We start from the raw sequence: 20453 nt of genomic DNA on the forward strand, positions 1-20453 counted from the left end.
CCAGTGCCAGGACTGACTGGCCAGGGGGACCGGCCCATGGCACCTGGCGCCTCGCCCTGCGCAGGGACTCCAAATGGCAGGGACTGGGCAGCGCTGCTGCAGCCTCCGGGCACGTTGGGCTGCCTCCGAAGATGTGGGCCACCCACCATCCACCTGATCCACTCCCTTTGCGCCTTCATCTCTGCCGCTCTCAACCTCCTCAGCCTCCACCGGACACCGCTGTCGACCGCCAGCTCAGGAATCGCCCACCACCGCCAGTACTCTCCAGACTTCGCTCCTCTCTGCACTCCCCCGCCCTCACCCCAGGGACAGCGGACTGGTCTGGGATTGGTCTGGGTCACCGAGCCCGAGCCTGGGGTCAGGACTACCCGTTATCAGGACCTTTTATCCATATCCCCTTCCTGTAATCCTCTCCACCAACCCGCGTGGCCTGGAAGGATTAAAACCCAGGTGCTGTCATGCTTTAATTTGGGGCCCCCAAAAGACTCCCAGAGACCCAGATCAATGTGAGCAGCAAAGAGGCGTGTATTGCGAGCTAGTTGGTCCTCTGTGCACAGCAACGGGGGCGCTGAGAGGCCCCAGCCCAGGGCCTGCAGCAGTTTATACACTCTGTGGGGAAGGCAGTCACCGCTCATCCATCACAGCATCTCTTAGCAAATCATCACACACCGGGGAAAATCCAACAACAGCGGATTAAGTGGCGGGAGAGAATATGGAAAGCATTCTTGGTTAGTTCAAGGGGTTGATGCAATTAAAAAATGATTGGTTTAAACCACGAGGGTGTGCAAGGGGGGGCATGTGCCCAGCTGCAGGGCTTCTAGTTTAGATATTGGCCACCACACCTAGGTGGGAGCATCTGGAATTTCAGATATTTCAATATCTTGGCCTAACTTCAGGGATCACCATCTGCGACTTTTTTAGAACTGTTTCCACAGAACTTTTCTGTGGTATTTTCCTGACTTTTGGACTATAGTAGGTCAAAGGTTAAGTTTCAGAGCAAAATGAGGTCATAAGTAGAATGAGGTTGCTTAGGTCTTTCAGTGGATCTGCAAATTAAAACAAATCTGGAAATCTGTATGAAGATTAAAAAACAAACTAGAAGTGAATACTGGGCCTATCCTGTGCCTGAGGGCTTAGGAGATCCTAGTTTTGAGCCCTGCTCTCTCCTTCACTATTTATTTGGGATCACTTTACAAAAGCACTCTTTCTTGAGGCTGTGACTCTCATCATCTTAACAAAGTGACCCCAGGTGCTTTCTGTGACCCTGGCAGAAAAAAAAGCAGGAATGCTGAGGGAGTGTCCTGAGACTGAGGGGAAAGGGCCCAAGTGCATTCCATTAATTGTTTTCCTTGATGATTTAATGGTTCTTTTTTGTTTGTTTGTTTTGTTTTTTGCAGTGTTAAATTATAGAAAAAAAAATACTGAAAATTGAAAAGCAAATGTGTTAATGAAGCCAGAATTAGACACCCAGTTAGTACAGATAGATAACTTGAGTCAGGCAAGATCAAGAAGACCAATTTTGAGTGATTCCAACCATTTGAAGACTGTCCCATAAGGGAAGAATTTTAACTCTCTCAGAGTGCTTCTTTGACCCTTGTCAAGAACCTCATATCTCCACCTGTAACCAAGGTAATCTGTCCCAAGAATTGTCCCTCTTTACAGGAAGCTTTAAGGTGGTTCATTTGTGTTTGGCTCTCTGCACTGCCCTTCCCCCTTCAGCCAAACTGTGTTCCACCTTTGGGCCACTCCACCAAGAATTTCTTGGCCTACTTCGGGGCCTAGTCAAGGATTCAGGAAGGAGAAAAGTAAGAAGAAAAGGCAGGAGAACAAAGGAAGCCTAGAACACAAAAAAGGACAGAAATCCTCACTTCTTTGGACACCAGTGTTATCCTTGTTTACCAGTGACAAGTCCTTGCTTCTCCAATGCTGAAGTATAACACCAGAGAAGCACATCAAGGTAAGGTCAGAGTGGAAAGTAGAAGTTTATTAAAGGACAGCAGAAAAGACTTCTCCCGGAGGAAGAAGGGGACCCCAGAGGTGGTATCTGTGGAAGGGCGATATCTTCCCCTTTTTATTGCTAATGTTTTCTTTTAGCTTTCCTGCATTTCTGTCAGTGTTCCTGTCCTTTGTTCTGTCATCTTTCAGTGATGGAATGTAGGTGGGAAGGCCTGAAGAGTGGGGCACACGTGGGCCAAAGGTAGCCTTGTGAATCCAGGAAGAAGAGCTGACCAGATTCCCTCTAAGAGTGGAGGGATGTAAGAAAAATGTTCTCTCATCTGTTGAGAATTAACCTCTGAACTATTTAACCAAACATTGGCTTATCCTGTCCTTGGAAAAGGTGTATCCAGCAAAGAGATGAGAAAATTGGGAGGCTACTCTTTTAAATTACATTAGGAGGGGGCTTGTTTCTGCTGCAGAGCTCAGAGGGTTCTGTCTGAGAAATCACATCACCATCAACACATTCAAAGACAGAATTGAGTGCTTTCTTCTGACTGGGAGTTCAGAAATTCACAGGGATAGATAGATGACATATAGATATACAGATATATAGATATAGATAGATATATGATATATAGATATATAGATATATTGATATATAGATATATAGATAGATAGGTAGATAGATAGATATATAGAGAGATTGATATATAGATATAGATATAGATATAGATAAAGCAAGAGGTATTTTAAATTAAAGTGCATGCATGGCAGGCTGTCTGACCTGAGCCAGGGCTATAGCAAGGATGATTATGGAAGAAGAAATGGTTTGTGTCACCATCACACAGAAGTTTCTAATGGTTCTTCTGCAGGGACATGACCTCTTATTGTTCCAGAGACCCTGTGTGAAGACTTCCAGAGCTATTGAGGACCTCCAAGGACATGCTGCCTCTCCCAGCCCCCACTTTGAGTGCAGAATTTCTTCTTTCTTGCCAGGATGGGCCAGAAAGAATTCTAGACAGACAAGGCTGGCCAGCCAGCTTCCACTGGCAGATCACCGTCATTGCAAGGCCACCAGGACTTGGACAGAGAAGTTGGGGTCCAGGCTTTGGATGCTGCCGATGGACCCAACCTTCTTTCCTGTTCCTCTTCTGACCACCAAAGATAGAAGCAGGTTCTATGTCCCTTTCCATGACACAGGTAGGCCCTCTTCCAGTCCCACCCAGGCTGCATGGGAGGTGTCATGAACACTAGAGGGAGTTGGAAGTCGCCCACGAATGCCTTCTGTGACCCCAATACTAACCTCTTTTCTTTGTGCCTCAATTTTCACATGGGTCAAGGGGCTGGATAAGATGATCTTCAAGGCCCTATCAACTCTGCACATAATAGTGTTTGTTCCTAAGATTCCCTGGATTTTTTTTTTCCAAGAAGCAACTTTCCCTTCTTCTCCCAGGGAATTCTTAGCCACATGTTTCTGAACTTTTCCACACCACCTTCTCAGGACTCATCTCACTGAATCTTTGCTTTTTTCTCAAGTCCCTGGTGGCCAGAGCTGGTAAGGTCTTGCCTGCCTGCTCCCCGGGACACACTGATCTTATATTCCCATGGAACTGCTTCCGTGGAGGGGGAAAGACAAAGGTGCCCCTTCTCTTTGAGCATTGGCTCAGTCCTGGGCCCCAGGCTGTGCTCTTTCATTTAGGTTTGTTAATTCATTAAATTTTCAAAGCATCTCAGAGCCACAGAGGAGTCAGTTCAAATGAGGAAACTGAGTCCCAGAAACCATGGCTTGTGCAATCTCCCAGATTAAGAAAAGGTGAAGCTGGGAATCCAACTGCATCTGTTTGGCCCTAAAGCCAGATTTTATATTTTGCATCATGTAACCTCCTGGCTTCTTCTTGCAGGAAATTCCTGGGACAAGGAGAGAATGGCCAAATAGCAGAGAAGGCAGAGCAACAGAATGTTGCTCTGAAGACACAAATACATCTCAGGTAAACAGGGAAGGGTAAAGGAGACACTCAAATCTCAGAAACTGGCAATAATGCACTTGAAGCCAAGGCTCCTGGCATAGGACATCACACCCAGTCTGCTCCTCACCCAGCTTTGTCAATCTGACTCTTTAGAGAGGACTTTGCACCAAATCCTACAAAAGCCCAGATGGCAGAGTGCAATGTGCCATCATTTCCATCACAGAGGAGCTGTGGGAATTTGGATAAGTTCCTCCCATGCTCAGAAACCTTGTTTTATTTTAATGAGTAATGAGTGTGAGACTCTGAACCTATCTCAGCAGACTATGGTGGGCAGCAAAACTCAACAGACTTCTCTGACTCAGATGTAAAAACATATTATCGTCTTTCACTCACAGCACCCACACATCTCAAGCATCACCTGTAGCAATACCTGGCAGACATTTTTGAATCTCTAGCTGTCACCAACTTTGAATAGCCCTTTAAAGCTTCATGAGTATTTCCATACTTTCTAGTCTGTAATTCACCCAATAGACCTCTCAGTAGGCAGGGCTGCTCCTGTCCTTGGTTGTAGTTCACAGATTTAGAAACTAAGGCCCACCATTTATGGTTCCCAGCTTGTTGAAGGGTTGACTTGGAGTTGGAGCCCTCTGTCAACATGTCTCCATCTTCTTGTCATTTGGAGAGAGCAGGTTCCTAAGGACATCTCTGCAGCCATCTGTGGTCCAGATGTGCCCAAGACCCTTCTGGGCACTGTGTCCCTCCACACTGGCCACGTGCCTGAGTTCAAAGCCAGCCTCAGGGCTGAGCATGGAGGTTAGCCCACAGGTCAGCCCTCCTGAGACCAGCCACATCCTGAGGGCTGCTGGTCTTTTTTCCTTTTTTTTTTTCTTTTTTTGTGTGTACTGGGGACTGAACCCAGGGATGCTTCACCCCTAAGCCCTATCCCCAGCCCTATTTTTGAATTTTAATTAAAGACAGGGTCTCACTGAGTTTCTCAGGGCCTCATTAAGTTGCTGAGGCTGGCCTCCAACTTTTGAACCTCCTGTCTCAGCCTCCCAAGCTTCTGGGATGATAGAATGTGCCACCATACCCAGCTCTGAGAATGCATGGACACCTGTAAATATACCATGACCCCAAGTTGAGTGCGACTCACCCCCAGAGCATTAGCCTATATAGCATCTTCCTCTAAAGCACACTCCCCAGGTCCCCTTCAGTCCCACTGGCTGGGCGCAGTCCCAGGGGACATGACTGCTGGAAAACTGCCTGCGGAACTGGATGATTTGGAATTTGTTCTTCATGGACATAGGATGCTGGCTTATTTTTGTGTCTTCAATGCCATTTTGAAACCAACGTGGTTCAGAGTTCTTTACAAACAGCCAGTCATGAATTCAACTTCATTAAGGCCAATTAATCCTGGATTCATTATAAATCTGCCCAGAGGAAGTTATTAGACTTTCCCCTTTGATTGGAATTTGGGCTTTAAAGATGCTTTCAGGAGTGAAATGGAAATTTCTCTTTTCTCAGAGGGGACCTACCTTGCCAGCGATTGCCATTAACCCTGTGTGTTTCTCAGTGGGTTGAACACCAACCTCAGAGCAGACTGTCAGGCCTCCAGGTGAGCTCCCTGTCACCCCCAGAACTGAAGAGATCTGCTAATGCCGCACTGAATCAGAGGTGGAGGAAGTCTGACGCAGTGGCAGAATCTCATTCCAGCAGGGCACAGTGGTGCTCATCTGTCATCCATGTGGCTCAGAAGGCTGAGGCTGGAGGATGGCAAGCAAGTTGGAGGCCAGCCTCCACACCTTAGTAAGACAGTGACTCAAAATAAAAACACCAAAGAGAGCGAGGGATACAGCACAATGGTAGAGCATCCCTGGGTTCCCTACCTAGGGCCACAATCAATGAGAAAACCTGCCGCTGAATTTGGTTTTCTAATACCAGATTTTTGTGAGAAATTTTGTGTCTATGTTCAGGGGGATATCGACCTGGGTTTTTGTTTTGTTTTGTTTTTCCTTGTAGAATCTTTACCTGATGCTGTTACCAGGATGACACTGGCTTCATGGGAACATTTGAGAAAACATGTCTTCCTATTTATTTATTTGGTAAGAGTTTGGGATGCATTTGGTTTCATTCTTTGTTTTGGCACCGGGGTTTGAACCCAGGGGCGCTTATCCACGGAGCCCCATCCCCAGCCCTTTTTTATATTTTATTGAGAAACAGGGCCTCACTGAGTTGTTTAGGCCCTTGCTTTTGCTGAGGCTTGCCTCTAATTTGTAATCCTCTTGCCTCAGCCTCCACAGCTGCTGGGATGACAGGAGTGCACCACCTTGCCTGGCTGGTGTTCATTCTTTAAATATATCATAGAATTCACAATCCAGTCTAGCCATTGGGTCCTGGGCTTTGCTTTTCTTTCTTGGAAATCCCTTGCAGCTAGCCATAACTTTTTTTTTTTTTGGTACTGGGGCTTGAACCCATGGTGCTTAACTACTGATCCACATCTCCAGCCCTTTTAATGTTTTGTTTTGATACTAGATCTCACTAAGTTACTGAGGCTGGCCTCCAACTGGAGATCCTCCTGCCTCAGCCTCCTGAGCCCTGTGATTACAAGCGTGCACCAATGTGCCTAACTGAGAAAAATAAATAACTTCTATTTTGTTTTATCCACCATTGTTTTGAGTCTCTCCGTTAATGCAGTTATACTAACATTTTAACTAATACAACATTAGATCATCACTTGCACAGCTTTGAGTGTTCAGCTGAGGTCGGAGGCCATGATGACACAAGGGCTCCTGGGGAACCCTGGGTGACTTTCTCCCCCTGAGCAGCAGTACAGAAGGAAAGGCAGGATTGACCCCAGGCTTGGGTGTAGAAAGGTCAGATGGGACAGAGGTCAAGAAAGGCAGGGAGCAGAAGAGTTGGGAACCAAGTGACTGAGGGCATTGGTCTTGAGCTGGAGAGAAGAGAGGTGGAAGGACTTAAGGTGAAAGTTGATGGGAGTGAGAAACTGAGAGATGGCAGAGATGGGTTGTCCAGTGCATGGTTCTGGAAGGTAGTTCTCCATAGTATTACTTGTGTATATTTCATTGCATTGTTCTGGCTTTTTAGTACCTGTTAGTAGATAAAAACATAACTGAAGCCAGGCACAGTGGCATATGCCTATCATCCCAGTGACTTAGAAGGCTGAGGCAGGAGGATTGCAACCTGGAGGCCAGCCTCAGCAACTTATTGAGTCCCTAAGCAACTCAGTGAGACCTTGTCGGTAAATAAAATATAAAAATGGGTGGGGATGGGGCTTAGTGGTAAAGTGGCCCTAGTTTCAATCCATAGTATAAAAATAAAGAACATGATTCAACAGTGTGTGTGCATGTGCAGGGGGTGTTTTCTAGAACCTTCTTTGAATTCATAAGAAGTCTCATCTAGAAACTGGTTTGTAGACTGTGTATCACATTCCAAAATTAAAATTAAATTGGTAAATATGTGTTCTCCACCTTCATAATGTAAAGCAGTAGAGGGAATGAGGCAAACATCACCTCAATAATGATGTCAATGATCAGAACAAAATAATTATATTTAAAAGTCAGACTAGAGAGGACAAAGAAATCACATGGGAGTCAGCAATGCCCCCAGCTGGACTGGATCTCAGATGTGTCTTCACCCTCATGTGAGCTCACTTATCTCTGGAAGTTCTGTTTCCTCTGGATGGGTTTTCTTCTTTTGCAAAATGGTGCAATGCCATTTGCTTCTGATAAATTCTCACTTATTTATTAAGATTCTGAGTAGGTGCCAGGCATGGTGGCACACACCTCTAATACCAGCGGCTTTGGAGGCTGAGGCAAGAGGATCGCAAGTTGGAGGCCAGCCTCAGCAACTTAGCAAGGCCCTAAGATACTTAATGAGACCCTGTCTCTAAATAAAATACAAAAATGGGCTGGGGCTGGGGCTCAGGGATTTAGAGCCCTTGGTTTCAATCTTGGATACCAAACAAACACCCAGAAAAACCCTCCTAGGGGCCACCCACCCCCTGGGCTCAGCTCCTCAGCCAGGGAGCAAAACTCTGGACTCAGTCCTTCTTCAATCACACCCCCAGAGCGAGCTGGAAGTACTGTTGCCAGGGAAGCCAACCCAGAGACACGGCTGGAAGTGTGTGGGCGGAGCTCTACCAGCAGCTGCCATGAGCGCATGCCTGAGCCAATGGAGAGTGGCGGTGTTCTAATATCCTCCAATGGGGCGCCCACGGAGGCGGGCTCTTGCAAGCCGCCCTAGTAACTGCCGCTTGGTAACCCCTGGGCGGGCACAGGGTAGTGGCTCCTGGTTCCCCTCAGGTTGGGCTCTGGCTGGCACCTTGAAGATCGAGGAGGTGGAGAGCACCACGAAGATACCGCGCATTGCCTCGCACAGCCTCGGGAAGGGGCTGGATCTCCATGAGAGCGCTCTGGCCAAGCAGGCGGCCTCGGGGCTCGAGGGCCAGGAGAACGCTGGAGAGGGGTGGCAGGCAGGGTGGGGGGCCGGGGGCGTGGGGACCATCCGAGCATTCGCCCAACTCAGTGTCACTTTTGTGCCGGAGTTGACCCAGGGGCGCTGCCCACAGAACCACACTGTGGCCCTTTTTGTGGCCCTTTTTGTGTTTATTCCTAGACAGGGTCTGGCTGAGCTGCGGAGGCTGGCCTCCACCTTGCAGTCCTCCTGCCTCAGCCTCCAGATGCCCTGGGATGACAGGCCTGCGCCACTGTGCCCTGAACAAACCAGCCTTTTACCAGTCAGGTCTACTTTTGTTAAGTGGCAACTGTACCAAGTCCCAGCACTTACAGTATTTTTTTATTATTATTATTATTATTATTATTATTATTATTATTATTATTATTATTTTGCAGAAAAAAAATGGCCCATCCATTGGCCACCGAGTTTAGTAATGACAGCTGGGGTTTGCACTCCACCGCCTCTAAGCTGCTGGATCCTAGAGTCATGGCCTGTGGTCTCCCTGGAGGCTGAGCAGCTACAGAAACCTGCAATTTATATGAGCTTGTGACTGTGGCCTCGGAACCTCCTATTAACAGAAAGGGCCAAAGAAAAGCCTCTGGTTTCTTGTCTATGTCGCTTTTTTTTTTTTTTGAGATTTTTTTTAATATTTATTTTTAGTTTTCGGCGGACACAACATCTTTGTTTGTATGTGGTGCTGAGGATCAAACCCTGGCTGCATGCATGCCAGGCAAGCGTGCTACCGCTTGAGCCACATCCCCAGCCCTATGTCTTTTTTGGGGGCGTGGGGAGTGCCAGGGATTGAACTTAGGGAGCCTTTGACCTCTGAGACCCTCCCCAGCCCTATTTTGCATTTTATTTAGAGACAGGGTATCTGTGAGTTACTCAGGGCCTCACTTTGGCTGAGGTTGGTTTTGAACTGAGATCCTCCTTCCTCAGCCTCCCAAGTCCCTGGGATCACAGGTGTGGGCCACTGTCCCAAGCAGGCTTTTCTCTCTCACCTCCACGGTTGGGGCATCCAGAGCAGTGCATGGAGGGTACTGGCACTCAGGGTTGGTTTGAGAGTCTGTGAATCATTTGGACCAGAGACTGCATATTTTTCCCCACTGAAACACAGTAATAGTGACCATTTCTTCCCTCTGTGCTGCAGACATGTGGCAACATAGTAGAGTTCATCGAAAGCAAGAATATGGCAGGAAGAGCGGAGCTGTGGGCGGGACCTCTGGGATCTGGAAAGGTCCTTGTGCTCTCATTGATTTCTGGTTCCCAAGAGGATGATCCTCACGTCCAAGCCAAATGGAATTCACATCTTAACTAGTCTTTGTTTAGCGACATGGTCACATGTGGGTTTAAAAAAGGAATCTGATCTCAACTCATACTTCTAGAATGAAAATCATCCTGGCCAGAGGGAGGGAAAGTCCTCAGAGGGGTCTGCTCACTGGGATGCTCCTTGGACTCTTTCAAGTCTCCTTTGCTTGGGAAATGCATCTCTTTTTCTTTTCTTCTTCTTTTTTTTTAAGCAGTGATTGGATTTGGGGGCACTCAACTACTGAGCCACATTCATTTTTTGTATTTTATTTAGAGCCAGGGTCTCGCTAAAGGTGCTGAGGGCATTGCTAAGTTGCTGAGGCTGGCCTCCAACTCGTGATCCTCCTGCCTCAGCTTACTGAGCGGTAGGATTATAGGCGTGCACCACCACGCCCAGCTGAAAATCTGTTTCTGTTGGTCCAGGGCCTTGTAAAAATTTGTGATGGGTTGTGGCTGTGGCTCAGTGGTAGGGCGCTCGCCTCGCACATGCATGACACTGGGTTTGATCCTCAGCACCACATAAAAATTAATAAGTGAAATAAAGGTATTGTGTCCAACTACAACTAAAAAATAAATATTAAAAAACTAAAACAAAGATATTATATCCATGCACAATTAAAAAATACTAAAAAATCTTCTGTGGCACATTTTTGGAAGGGGAAAATGAGTCCGCCAGTATTTTTTCGAATGCAAACTTTTCCCACCACTATTTTGTCTATGCGCATGATTGACAAATAACTTGTTATTTGATGAGATGTCTGTTCCATCTGGCTCTCTTTAGCGTCTGCCAACCTAAGTGAGGTTACTGAGCATCAATTTATAGTTGACCACAAGGCATGGTCAGGGGGAGCTTGTGCAGACCAACCCACCACTTCCAGATTTGGCCTCACGTATCATCCACTATTCTCCGGCCTTTTAACATAAAGTGAAGGTCATGTAATAAATCCTTCCTGATTTGTTAGTGTTATTTATTTGTTTATTTGGTCCCAGGGATTGAACCCAGGGTTGCTTAATCCCTGAGCCCCAACCCCAACCCTTTTATATTTTATTTAGAGACAAGGTCTCACTGAGTTGCTCAGGGCCTTGCTAAGTGGCTGAGGCTGGCCTCCACCTTGCCATCCTCCTGCCTCAGCCTCCTGAATCTCAGGGATCACAAGTGTGCGACACCATGTTCAGCCTCTTGAATAATTTTTTTATAGATGGGTTTGGATTATGTTTTCAAGACTGTAAAATGAAAATCTTTCCTTTCTTGCCTCTGTAGACAGCACTGGCCCTGGCAATTGCTCAGGAGCTTGGGAGTAAGGTGCCTTTCTGCCCCATGGTGGGGAGCAAAGTTTACTCCATGGATATCAAGAACAAAGAGGTGCTGATGGAGTACTTCCACAGGGCTATTGGTGAGTTTCACGTTGGAGTGACAGATGGCTGTTACTTCTCTTGTGCTTTGAATCCTTTCATCTTAAAAATTCTTCTGTGATGTGTTGATTGGACTGCTTGTGTTCTTTTGGTGCTGTTGACAAGACAGGCAAGAGCAGCCAGCCATTCCAGCAGCTTGGGAGGCTGAGGTAGGAGGATCACAAGTTGGAGGCTAGCCTCAGCAACTTAGTGTGTCCCTGAACAACTCAGCAAGACTCTGTCTCTAAATAAAATACAGAAAGAGCTGGAGACAGGGCTCAGTGGTCAAGGGCCCCTGGGTTCCATCCCTGGTACCCAAATAAATAATAAATAAATAAGAAGACTAAGAAGTCTATTTGGGGAGCATTTGATTTAATGCTGAAGGAAAGAAAATGCAGTGGGAAGGTGCAGTGTTTGGAAGTAGGGAGATGTCATGGGACTCTGTTTCACCTCCCACAGCCATCTGATTTCCTGGTGGCTGGCAATCTGGCTTCCTGCGATGCCTCTCTGGGGGACTGGCTCTGCATCTTGATCTTCCCCAGCAGGACCCTGTAAGCACTCAACTATGGGCTCACTCTCTCTCTGTCTCTCTATCCTCTCTCTCTCTCTCTCTCTGGACCATGGCCACAAGCCATCCCCAGTCCCTGTGTTTCACTAATGATAAACTGAAGAGTTCTAATTCTGAACTGTGTCCAGGAGCTAAGCTTTGTGTCACATTGAATTTAGGCTTTTTATTTTTATTTTTTGGTACCAGGGATTGAACCCAGAGGCACTTCACCCCTGAGTCCCATCTCCAGCCCTTTTTGTATTTTATTTAGAGACAGGGTCTCCCCGAATTGCTGAGGCTGGCCTCCAACTCTCAATCCTCCTGCCTCAGCCTCCTGAGCTGCTGGGATTATATGTGTGTACAACCACACCTAGGTTTTACATTTAAAATTTTTCTCTCTATTGTTTTTTCTTCATTTCTCCTTTTCTTTACCCTTTTCATTTCCTATTTTTCAGGGTCTCACTATGTTTCTCAGTCAGTCCTGGAACTCCTGGATCCTCTTGCCTCAGTATGCTGAGTAACTATGGCTAAAGATGTGTGCTATGGTGGCTGGCTTACTTTTCCTTATTTAAATATGTGCCAGTGATTTTATTTATCTCATTAATTAAACATATGAACCATATTCCAACAGCTCAGGAGGCTGAGGCAGGAGGATAGCAAGTTGGAGGCCAGCCTCAGCAACTTAGTCAGACCCTGAGCAACTCAGTGAGACCTGGTCTCTAAATAAAATATAAAAGGGGCTGGGGATGGGGCTCAGGGGTTGAGGGTCCCTGAATTTCATTCCTGGTACCAAAAAGAACAAAAAAAATGTGACCAGAAAGATATCACAAACTTTCAAATACCTGAATATTAATATTTTTTAAAACTTAAATTAAAAAAGACTCCATTTTTCTTGGCTGGGGCAGGGGCTCAGTGGTAGAGCACCCACCTAGCATGTGTGGGGGGGCCCTGGGTTCCATCCTCAGCACCACATAAAAAATAAAATAAAATAAAGGAATTGTGTCCATCTATAACTTAAAAAAATTTTAAAAAGCAATATTTGTGAGACAAAAACCTGATAAAACTGGCCTTCACACAGTTGCTTGTGTTTCAGTGGCTCAGCGGGAACTGAAGTGCTTTTAAAATTTGAAAAAACAGAGGTCACCAGGCACATTTGATGGGAGTCGGCCCTGGGGTGAGGGGGTGGGGGACACAGCAGGGGCTTTTGGTGACAGCAGGTGAGGAGAAATTTCTAAGTCCTGCCACAGAATGAAAGGGTAAGCCCTGGCCTCCCCTCAGACAGGAGCCTTCTGTCCCCGCACCTCTAACTTCCTGCAAAGCTGCAGAGGGAGGAAGGGAGCAGTTATCTGTCCCCCTCTGTGCCTCTCCCTTGAAGTGAGACAGGTCCCAGTCAGGGACTTAGAAACCTGAGCCAGTGGATGAAACCCGTGTCCTTTGTGCTGTCGTGGCCAGAGACATTGCCCGCAGCCCCTCTCCTGGCCACCAGCTGGGCCCATGGTCCACTGGGCCTTCCCCTGTCTACTTGTCACCACTGAGAAACTTCTAGACAAACGTGAGTGGCTGAGAGACAGGGATGCCTGTCTTCCCCTCCTGGAGGAATTTCATGTCACTGTCCCCTGACAGTGAGTTTGGGCAGGCCTTCCATTTGGAGGAATTTCCTCTCTGCAGAATAGAAAAGGTTCTATTAAAAAAATCAAAGTAGGCTTAAAAGCTCAGAATTTTCCAAGCTTGACAGAGTTTTGTGAGACCTTCATGTTGTCTGAGAAATTTCTTTTTTTTTTTTTTTTGGTACCAGGTATTGAACCCAGGGGCCCTCGACCCATGAGCTCCATCCCCAGCCCTATTCTTCATTTTATTTAGAGACAGAGTCTCCCTGAGTTGCTCAGGGCCTCAGTGTTGTGGAGGCTGGCCTCTAACCCATGATCCTCCAGTCTCAGCCTCCGGAGCTGCTGGGACTCAAGGTGTGCGTAGCTGCTCTGGGCATTGTTTGGGAAGTTTGTCTTGGGGTTCAGGAGCTGGGAATTTGTTTCATCAAACATAGAATGTGGTTTCTCTTTTGGGTGTTTTCCAAAAGCCCCATTTATAGGCTCTCAGGTGGATCACAGGCAGAGGAGAGCTGGCCTTTAGCTTCCAGTCTTGGGTGTCCTTGTCCTGGTTGGGTTTCTGGAGAAGAGAAGGCAAGGGATGGTGTGATAAGATAATGTCCCCCTTGAACAGTGGGAAGTGGCCTGAGTGTCTTATCCATGTGTCTCTGCCTTTGGGACAAAACTTTATCAGCTCACAGGGAGTCCGATGGCCACCTGCCAGCAGAAGCCCTCTGTGGCCTCCCCATTTGTCAGGAGAGCAGCGACCTCATCTTTTTTATTTATTTTTTTTTGAGGAGAGGTACCAGGGATTGAACTGGGACACCTAACCATGGAGCCACCTCCCAGCCCTGTTTTGAATTTATTTGGAGACAGGGTCTCCCTGAGTTAATCAGGGCCTCACTGGGTTGCTGAGGCTGGCCTCCAGCTCGCCGTCCTCCTGCCTCAGCCTCCCGAGCTGGGATGACAGGCGTGGGCCACTGCTTTCTGTAGTCTAGCTCTCTGCCCATGATGGTGTCTCCGGGTTGTACTGTAAGGTGACTTGTCAGTTCTTGTGTTGTGGCAGTTTGAGGTAAGAAGATTGTTGGTGGGAAGGAGCCTCCCAGGGCTGTGGATGAAGGAGGCCAAGGAAGTCTACGAGGGGGAGGTGACTGAGCTGACTCCATGTGAGACCGGGAACTCCATGATCGGCTATGACAAGATCATAAGCTACGTGATCATAGGGCTCAAGACAGCCGAGGGCACCAAGCAGCTCTAGGGGAGTCTGTCCTGAGCCCTGTCCTCAGCACTGTTGTACCGAGCAGGTGGTGTGACCTCTGTGTCCCTCTTTCCTTGGCTTTTTTCTTTTCTTCACTGTTGATGCCATATGGGACACTCAGGATAACACCGTGTAGTATAAAGGGACACCTCGTAGAGGGCTTTGACATAGGTCCCTTCATGAGGTAGCTCTTCCTTTTCTCATTGCTCATGGGAGTTGTGTTGTTAAGTCAAGAAATTGCTTCTGCCATCTCTTCCCCCACATAATGAACACTGGCCAGCCAGGCACAGTGGAGCATGCTTGTCATCCCAGCCACTCAGGAGGCTGAGGCAGGAGGATCACAAGGTGGAGGCCAGCCTCATCAACTTAGTCAAAGCCCTGAGAAACTCAGGGAGAGCCTGTCTCTAAATAAAATTAAAAATGTGGCTGGAGACCGGGCTCAGGTGTAAGTCACCTCTGGGTTCAATTCCCAATACTGCCCCCTCACCTCCAAAAAAAGTCAAAGTGGACATAATTTTGTCTTCTTTTTTCTTTCTTTTTCCAATGTTTTTACTCATGCACTGTTGTTATGATTGACTGACACTACCTCTGTACCTGTCCCCTGCTGCATCGCCAGGTCCCCTGCTATAGGCTTGGGGAGGTATTTTACCTGTGGCTCCTCACAGCTGTGTGCCTGTGTGTGCAGGCACCTTGAATCTCATTCCCCTATTTTCCAGATCAAGGCCTCAGGCTCAGAAAGAGGCTCCACAGTCATCCTGCATCCAGTGCTGGCTGAGGGGCAGGGTGACTGTAAGTCCTCTGGTGCTGGGTGACCCCTGCGAGTCCTCTGAGCTCTCTGAGGCTCAGTTTCTCATCTCTAGACCTCTCTCCATCCACCATAGAATCTCTCCATCTTTCCCCCTTTTATAATTTGGTGGCTCTTTGATTCTCTGAGGTGGTATCTTGGTCACTGCTTTATGGAGATCATGAAAATGTCACTTCTCCAAAGGGCTATTGTTCTGTTTCCTAATGGGGCCTTCATCTCAGGAGCTTGGCTTTGCAAACCTCTCTCTCTCTCTCTTTAATCCCTCACCACATCCTGTCCACCCTGGATTAATGAGGTTCTGAGGAGGTGGCCCCTTCTCAGGAATGACACCTTGAGCCAGTTCATCTGGAAAATCAACCACATAAAAGTGCCTGAGGTGAAAGGAGAAAAATTGTCCTCTTCCACGTAGGAGAGAGGACACAGGCACACAGTGGAAATTTGAGCCATCCATCAGGGCCGCTCCATCCAGCTTCTCAAAGAAAAGAGCCTAACAGAGAAGAGGAAAATTGTCTTCCAAAACAAAGGTGGTACCCACCTCTGATCCCAGCAGCTCGGGAGGCTGAGGCAGGAAGATCGCGAGTTCAAAGCCAGCCTCAGACAAAGCGAGGCCCTAAGCAACTCAGTGAGACCCTGACTCTAAATAAAATGCGAAACAGGGCTGGGGATGAGGCTTGGTGGTCGAGGGCCCCTGAGTCCAATCCCTGGTACGCCCAGCCCCCACAAAACCCAAGTCCTTCTGGGCAATTTTCCCACATGGATGAGATATTGGGACAGAAGGACCTCAGGTGCACTGTGTGGAGTTGTGAAGTGTCTGAGGTTGAAGGAGGCTTATGAATCTTGGCCTGGGGACTCCCCAGCCCTTGTCCTGTTTGCACAGTGCCCCAAGGAGCCCATAGAGGCTGGGCCCTGGCGAGCTCCTGGCAGCTCTGTTGGGGTGCAGTTGTGAACATGATCCACCCATTTTAAGTGTGTGAGGCCCACAGGATTTTGATGCATGACAGAGTTTACACTCCCCATCTTACTTCTAGAACATTGTCATGACCTTCCAAGGGACCTCATTCCCATGAATGGCCACCTGCTGTCTCTCCCCCTGGCCTTTGGCCATCACATACTGACTTTGTTTCTGGATTGACCTTTTGGGGGCCACCCTCTGCCAAGGGAGCCCTGCACTGGGTGTTAGTCTGTGTCATGTCCCCCGTGCCCCCCTTTGACTCTGGACTCTGTCTGGGACAGAGCTCAGGTGTGTTTCCACAGGGTGGCCATCAGTAGCAGCTGCTCTGGAAGCTCAGTCTCAGGATCTGTCTGCAAGCCGGGTCCTGCAGAGGCTGCTGTCCTTGCCCAGTGCACACCCCTGGGGAAGAGCAAGGCCTCGTAGAGCACCGTCACCCTGAGATGTGTGTGCACAGCCCCGGGGGCCAGAGGGTGCTAGGATTTATTTGTTTGTTTGTTTTTTGGTCCTGGGGCTCAAACCCAAGGCCCTGGCCATAGTGAATTAGTGCTCTGCCACTGAGTTGTGCCCCAGCCCCAGGGCCTAGCTATGTGGTCTAGACTGGCCTCCACCTTGGTGATCCTCCTTCCTCAGCCTCCTGACCCAGACAGTTTGGGGGAATTCCAACTTATGTTTCCCCTTTTGAGCTGGACTCCTCTGTGGGTGCTTCTGGGTGCTGTCACATAGAGGAGGAGACTGAGGCCCAGAGAGCCAGAATCACAGGCTATGTAAAATGCAGCCTCAGGTGGCTAAGCAGGAAGCTCTGGTGTCCCCAACCCAAGGACTAGAGCTGTAGTGGTGATCCTGGGGGGTGCCATGAGGCATGGCCATGGACACGTGTCCCCTCTAAGGGCAGCTGGGTTCCTGTGAGAATGCTCCTGCCACTATGCCACCCCTGAAGGCAAGGCAAAGAAGAGTAATGGTGACCTTCTCTTGTATCCTGCAGGCAGACATGGTCACCCTCAGGTTCACCTCCTGGTGTGCTAAGCCCCCAGTCCAGGCTCTTGTGCCCTGCCACCCACCATCATACCCACCCACTCCTAGGGTCACTGGCTACCTCAGGTGTCTGTCTGTCTGTTTGTCTGTCTCTCTCTTGTGTTTAGTCCTGTGAGCTGAACCCGTAGTGCTTAAGCAGGGAGCCAGAAGCTTGCCCTTTTTATTTTGCTTTGTTTTGTATTGAGAGAGAGTCTCCCCTTGCTAAGTTTCTGAGGCTGGCCTCCAACTTGGCAATCCTCCTGCCTCAGCCTCCCAAGTCCCTGGAATGACAGGTGTGCGCTGCTGTGCCTGGCTCCTCAGGTCTCTTACAAAAAGGTGCCTTCCCTCGGGGTCAGAAGGAACTGGAACGTGTATCGCAGTTGTCTGAGTCCCCCTTTGTTTGGTTTGGTTTGGTTTGAGCTGAAACCCAGCATTTTTGAAAGTCTGCAGAAGGAGCGAGTGGAGGCCAGAGATGTCATCTATGTGGAAGTCAACAGCAGGTCTGTGAAGGTATGCTCCCCCCGGGACAGCGCCACGCCTGGGGGTCTGCCAGAGGGAGACCGGGGTGACCAGGGCATCACTTTGCTCAGCGGGGGGTGGGTGGTGGAAGGTCAGCAGCTGACCTTTACCTAAGTCATCTTGGCTTTTCTCTGTCTTCATGTCCTCGTGACTTAGGCAGGCAGATGTCCAAGACCCAAACCTTGTGGGGGACAGGGAACAGACAGCTTTCGTCCCTTGCCGCTGCACCAGGTGGCGTCTTCCATCTTCCTTTATCTCCCTGGTGTCCCTCCCTGATTCCTGAGCCTGGGGACTGCACCAGGTGGCTCCTCCTCTATCTGCTGCTATATCCCACGGTGGCTGCACCTCCCTGGTTCATGGATGAGCCTAAGGCCTCGTGTCACCCATAAATCACCACCTAGAAGAGCCCGGCCCCCGGCTCCAGTGAGTCCCCTGGATGTTCCTTTATCAGGAGTGAAAAGAAAGGGGAGAGAATCTTCCAGAAAGTCTCAGGTGTTGCCTGGCTGGGTCTGGGAGCCCAGCGTGGCACCAGGCTGCAGAGCGCAGGCGGAGGGTGCCCTTGGGGGCCTTCGGTGGGCAGCGGGGATCTTTCTGTCATTGAGCTCTCTGTGGTCCCGGTGCCCCATGGTCTGTTGGCAGAGGCAGGGCAGGTGCAACTCCTAGGCCATGGAGTTCACCCTGGAGGCCAAGGAGGAAATGCCCTGCCCAAGGGCGACGTGCACAAGAACAAGGAGGTCATTTAGGACAGGACGTTGCAGGACCTGTATGTGACCCAGGCCAGGAACCAGGGACAGGCCCTGCTGGTCCAGCGCATGCCCAAGGCCCTGGGAACCAGTGGTCAGGGCCGTGTTGTCCTCCTGGAGGCCCTCTGGGAGGCTCAGCCATGCGCACGACATGAGCTTTGGCCCTTTTGTCTCAATGCTGAGATGCCATCACTGCTAATCTCTGGGCATTGTCTGCCTCTGGCCGCCTGCCAGCCTGCTGGGGCTGCTCTCCACCCCGGGCTGGGGGTTCCTGGCAGGAGCCTTCACAGGGCTTCAGACAGCCTCACGGAGGCTCCCGCCTCTGCAGAGCCCCAAGTCCTCCAGCTCCCAGCTGGCGCTGCTCTGGGCCCTGCTAGACAGAAAGACAGGTTTGTTTGTAATTCTGAAGGGGGCCTCCTCCTCCCCACCAGGATTGGGCTTTCTGCTGGGAATCTGGTTTTGCTTTTAGTCCCTTGGAGTTTTTCCCAGGAGAGGCCAGAGACTCTTGGGATTGCAGTTCCTTCTTACCTGGCCGGAGGTTTTTTTTTTTTTTTTTTTTTGTACTGAAGCTTAAACCCCAGGGGTGCTTACCCATGGAGCCCTGTCCGCAGCCCTTTTTATATTTTGTTTAGAGACAGAGTCTTGCTGAGTTGCTCAGGACCTCACTAAGTTTCTGAGGCTGGCCTCCAACTTGCGGTCCTCCTGTCTCAGCCTCCCAAATTGCCAGGATTTTTAAAGACACATGCCACCACGCACAACTCTGCTTGATTCTTGCAGGTCAGGGGAAACCTTGAGAAGATCCCTCTGATTTCAGGAGCCCCTCATCCTTCCCAGGGGAGCTGTGCTGGGCTTGTCCACCTCAGGCTTCCAAGTTGAGTGACATCAGGGATCCGCAGGAGGCAGGAGGATGGGCTTTGGTAGCTGTCTAGAAAGTCCTCTCTCTTACAGGGAGGACAAGACATCCTGTCCATGATGGGCCAGTTGATGGAGCCAAAGAAGACAGAGATCACAGGGAGGACACATGGCGAAGCCTGATCCCGGAGCCGAGTTGAGGCCCTGCCTCTGATATGCTCCCAGCTCTGAGCACCCCAACTGCACCGCTCTGGGTCTTTATTCCCTTTAGAAGCAGTGGAAGTGCTGTGTGTTCTGGTCCCGCTGAGGTCAGCATCTGCTTCCTTTCAGGTCCCAGAAAGGTGCCGAATTTGACCCCAGGCAGTGGGTCTCCCTTGCTCCTTTGTGGACTTATTTTATTTATTTTTTGATGCCAGTGATTGAATTTGGAGGGCCTCGACCACTGAGCCTCGTCCCAGCACTTTTATTTTTTATTTACAGACAGGGCATGGCTGAGTTGCTTACACCCTTGCTAGGTTGCTGAGGCTGGCCTCCAACTTGTGATCCTCCTGCCTCAGCCTCCCTGGCTGCTGGGATGACAGGCATGTGCCACTGTGCCCAGCTCTTCCCCAATTTTATGTCCTTCTTGGGCCCATTACCACTTTACACCCTGAAAATGTAAGTTCAAGAGGAATCCACTGGTGCCTTGAGGCTTTGCAGCAGCCTAAGTTCCTCCATAAGTGGCCAAGAGCAGATCCGTCTCTGAACTTGGTTTTGACAGCCCCACATCGTGGCTCTGGGCGAGGACAGGCCTCAGATCCTGGTTCTTTGGGAACAGCTCCATCCTGATGACAGGGGGTGCTGGATTGGAAGGTGAGGGCTGGGACCTGAGGGGGGTCTGCCGTTCTGCAGCCCAAGGCTGGGCCTGCTCTGACCCTCCTTGCTCAGGTTTCCTGGGGAGAGAATTCTAACTTCACTTGATGGAAAGTTCATTAACCTGAGCATTGTCACGCAGGGTCCCCAAAGGGCTCCTTGACTGAGTGCAGCAGAGGAGAATCTGCATATGAAGTCGCATCTCCCTGGGGCTCTCAAGTGGGGTGTCTTGGCATCCGGCTTCGGCCTA

At 49.3% G+C, this 20453-nt stretch overlaps 1 pseudogene; it reads left to right on the top strand.

Annotated features, from left to right (window-relative positions):
* The first annotated feature begins 8127 nt into the window (after positions 1 to 8127).
* Positions 8128 to 19534, top strand: LOC143379537 (ruvB-like 1; annotated as a pseudogene).
* Positions 19535 to 20453: the final 919 nt, after the last annotated feature.

This window comes from Callospermophilus lateralis, chromosome 13 (genome assembly GCF_048772815.1).
Source record: "Callospermophilus lateralis isolate mCalLat2 chromosome 13, mCalLat2.hap1, whole genome shotgun sequence".
NCBI classification, from domain to species: domain Eukaryota; kingdom Metazoa; phylum Chordata; class Mammalia; order Rodentia; family Sciuridae; genus Callospermophilus; species Callospermophilus lateralis.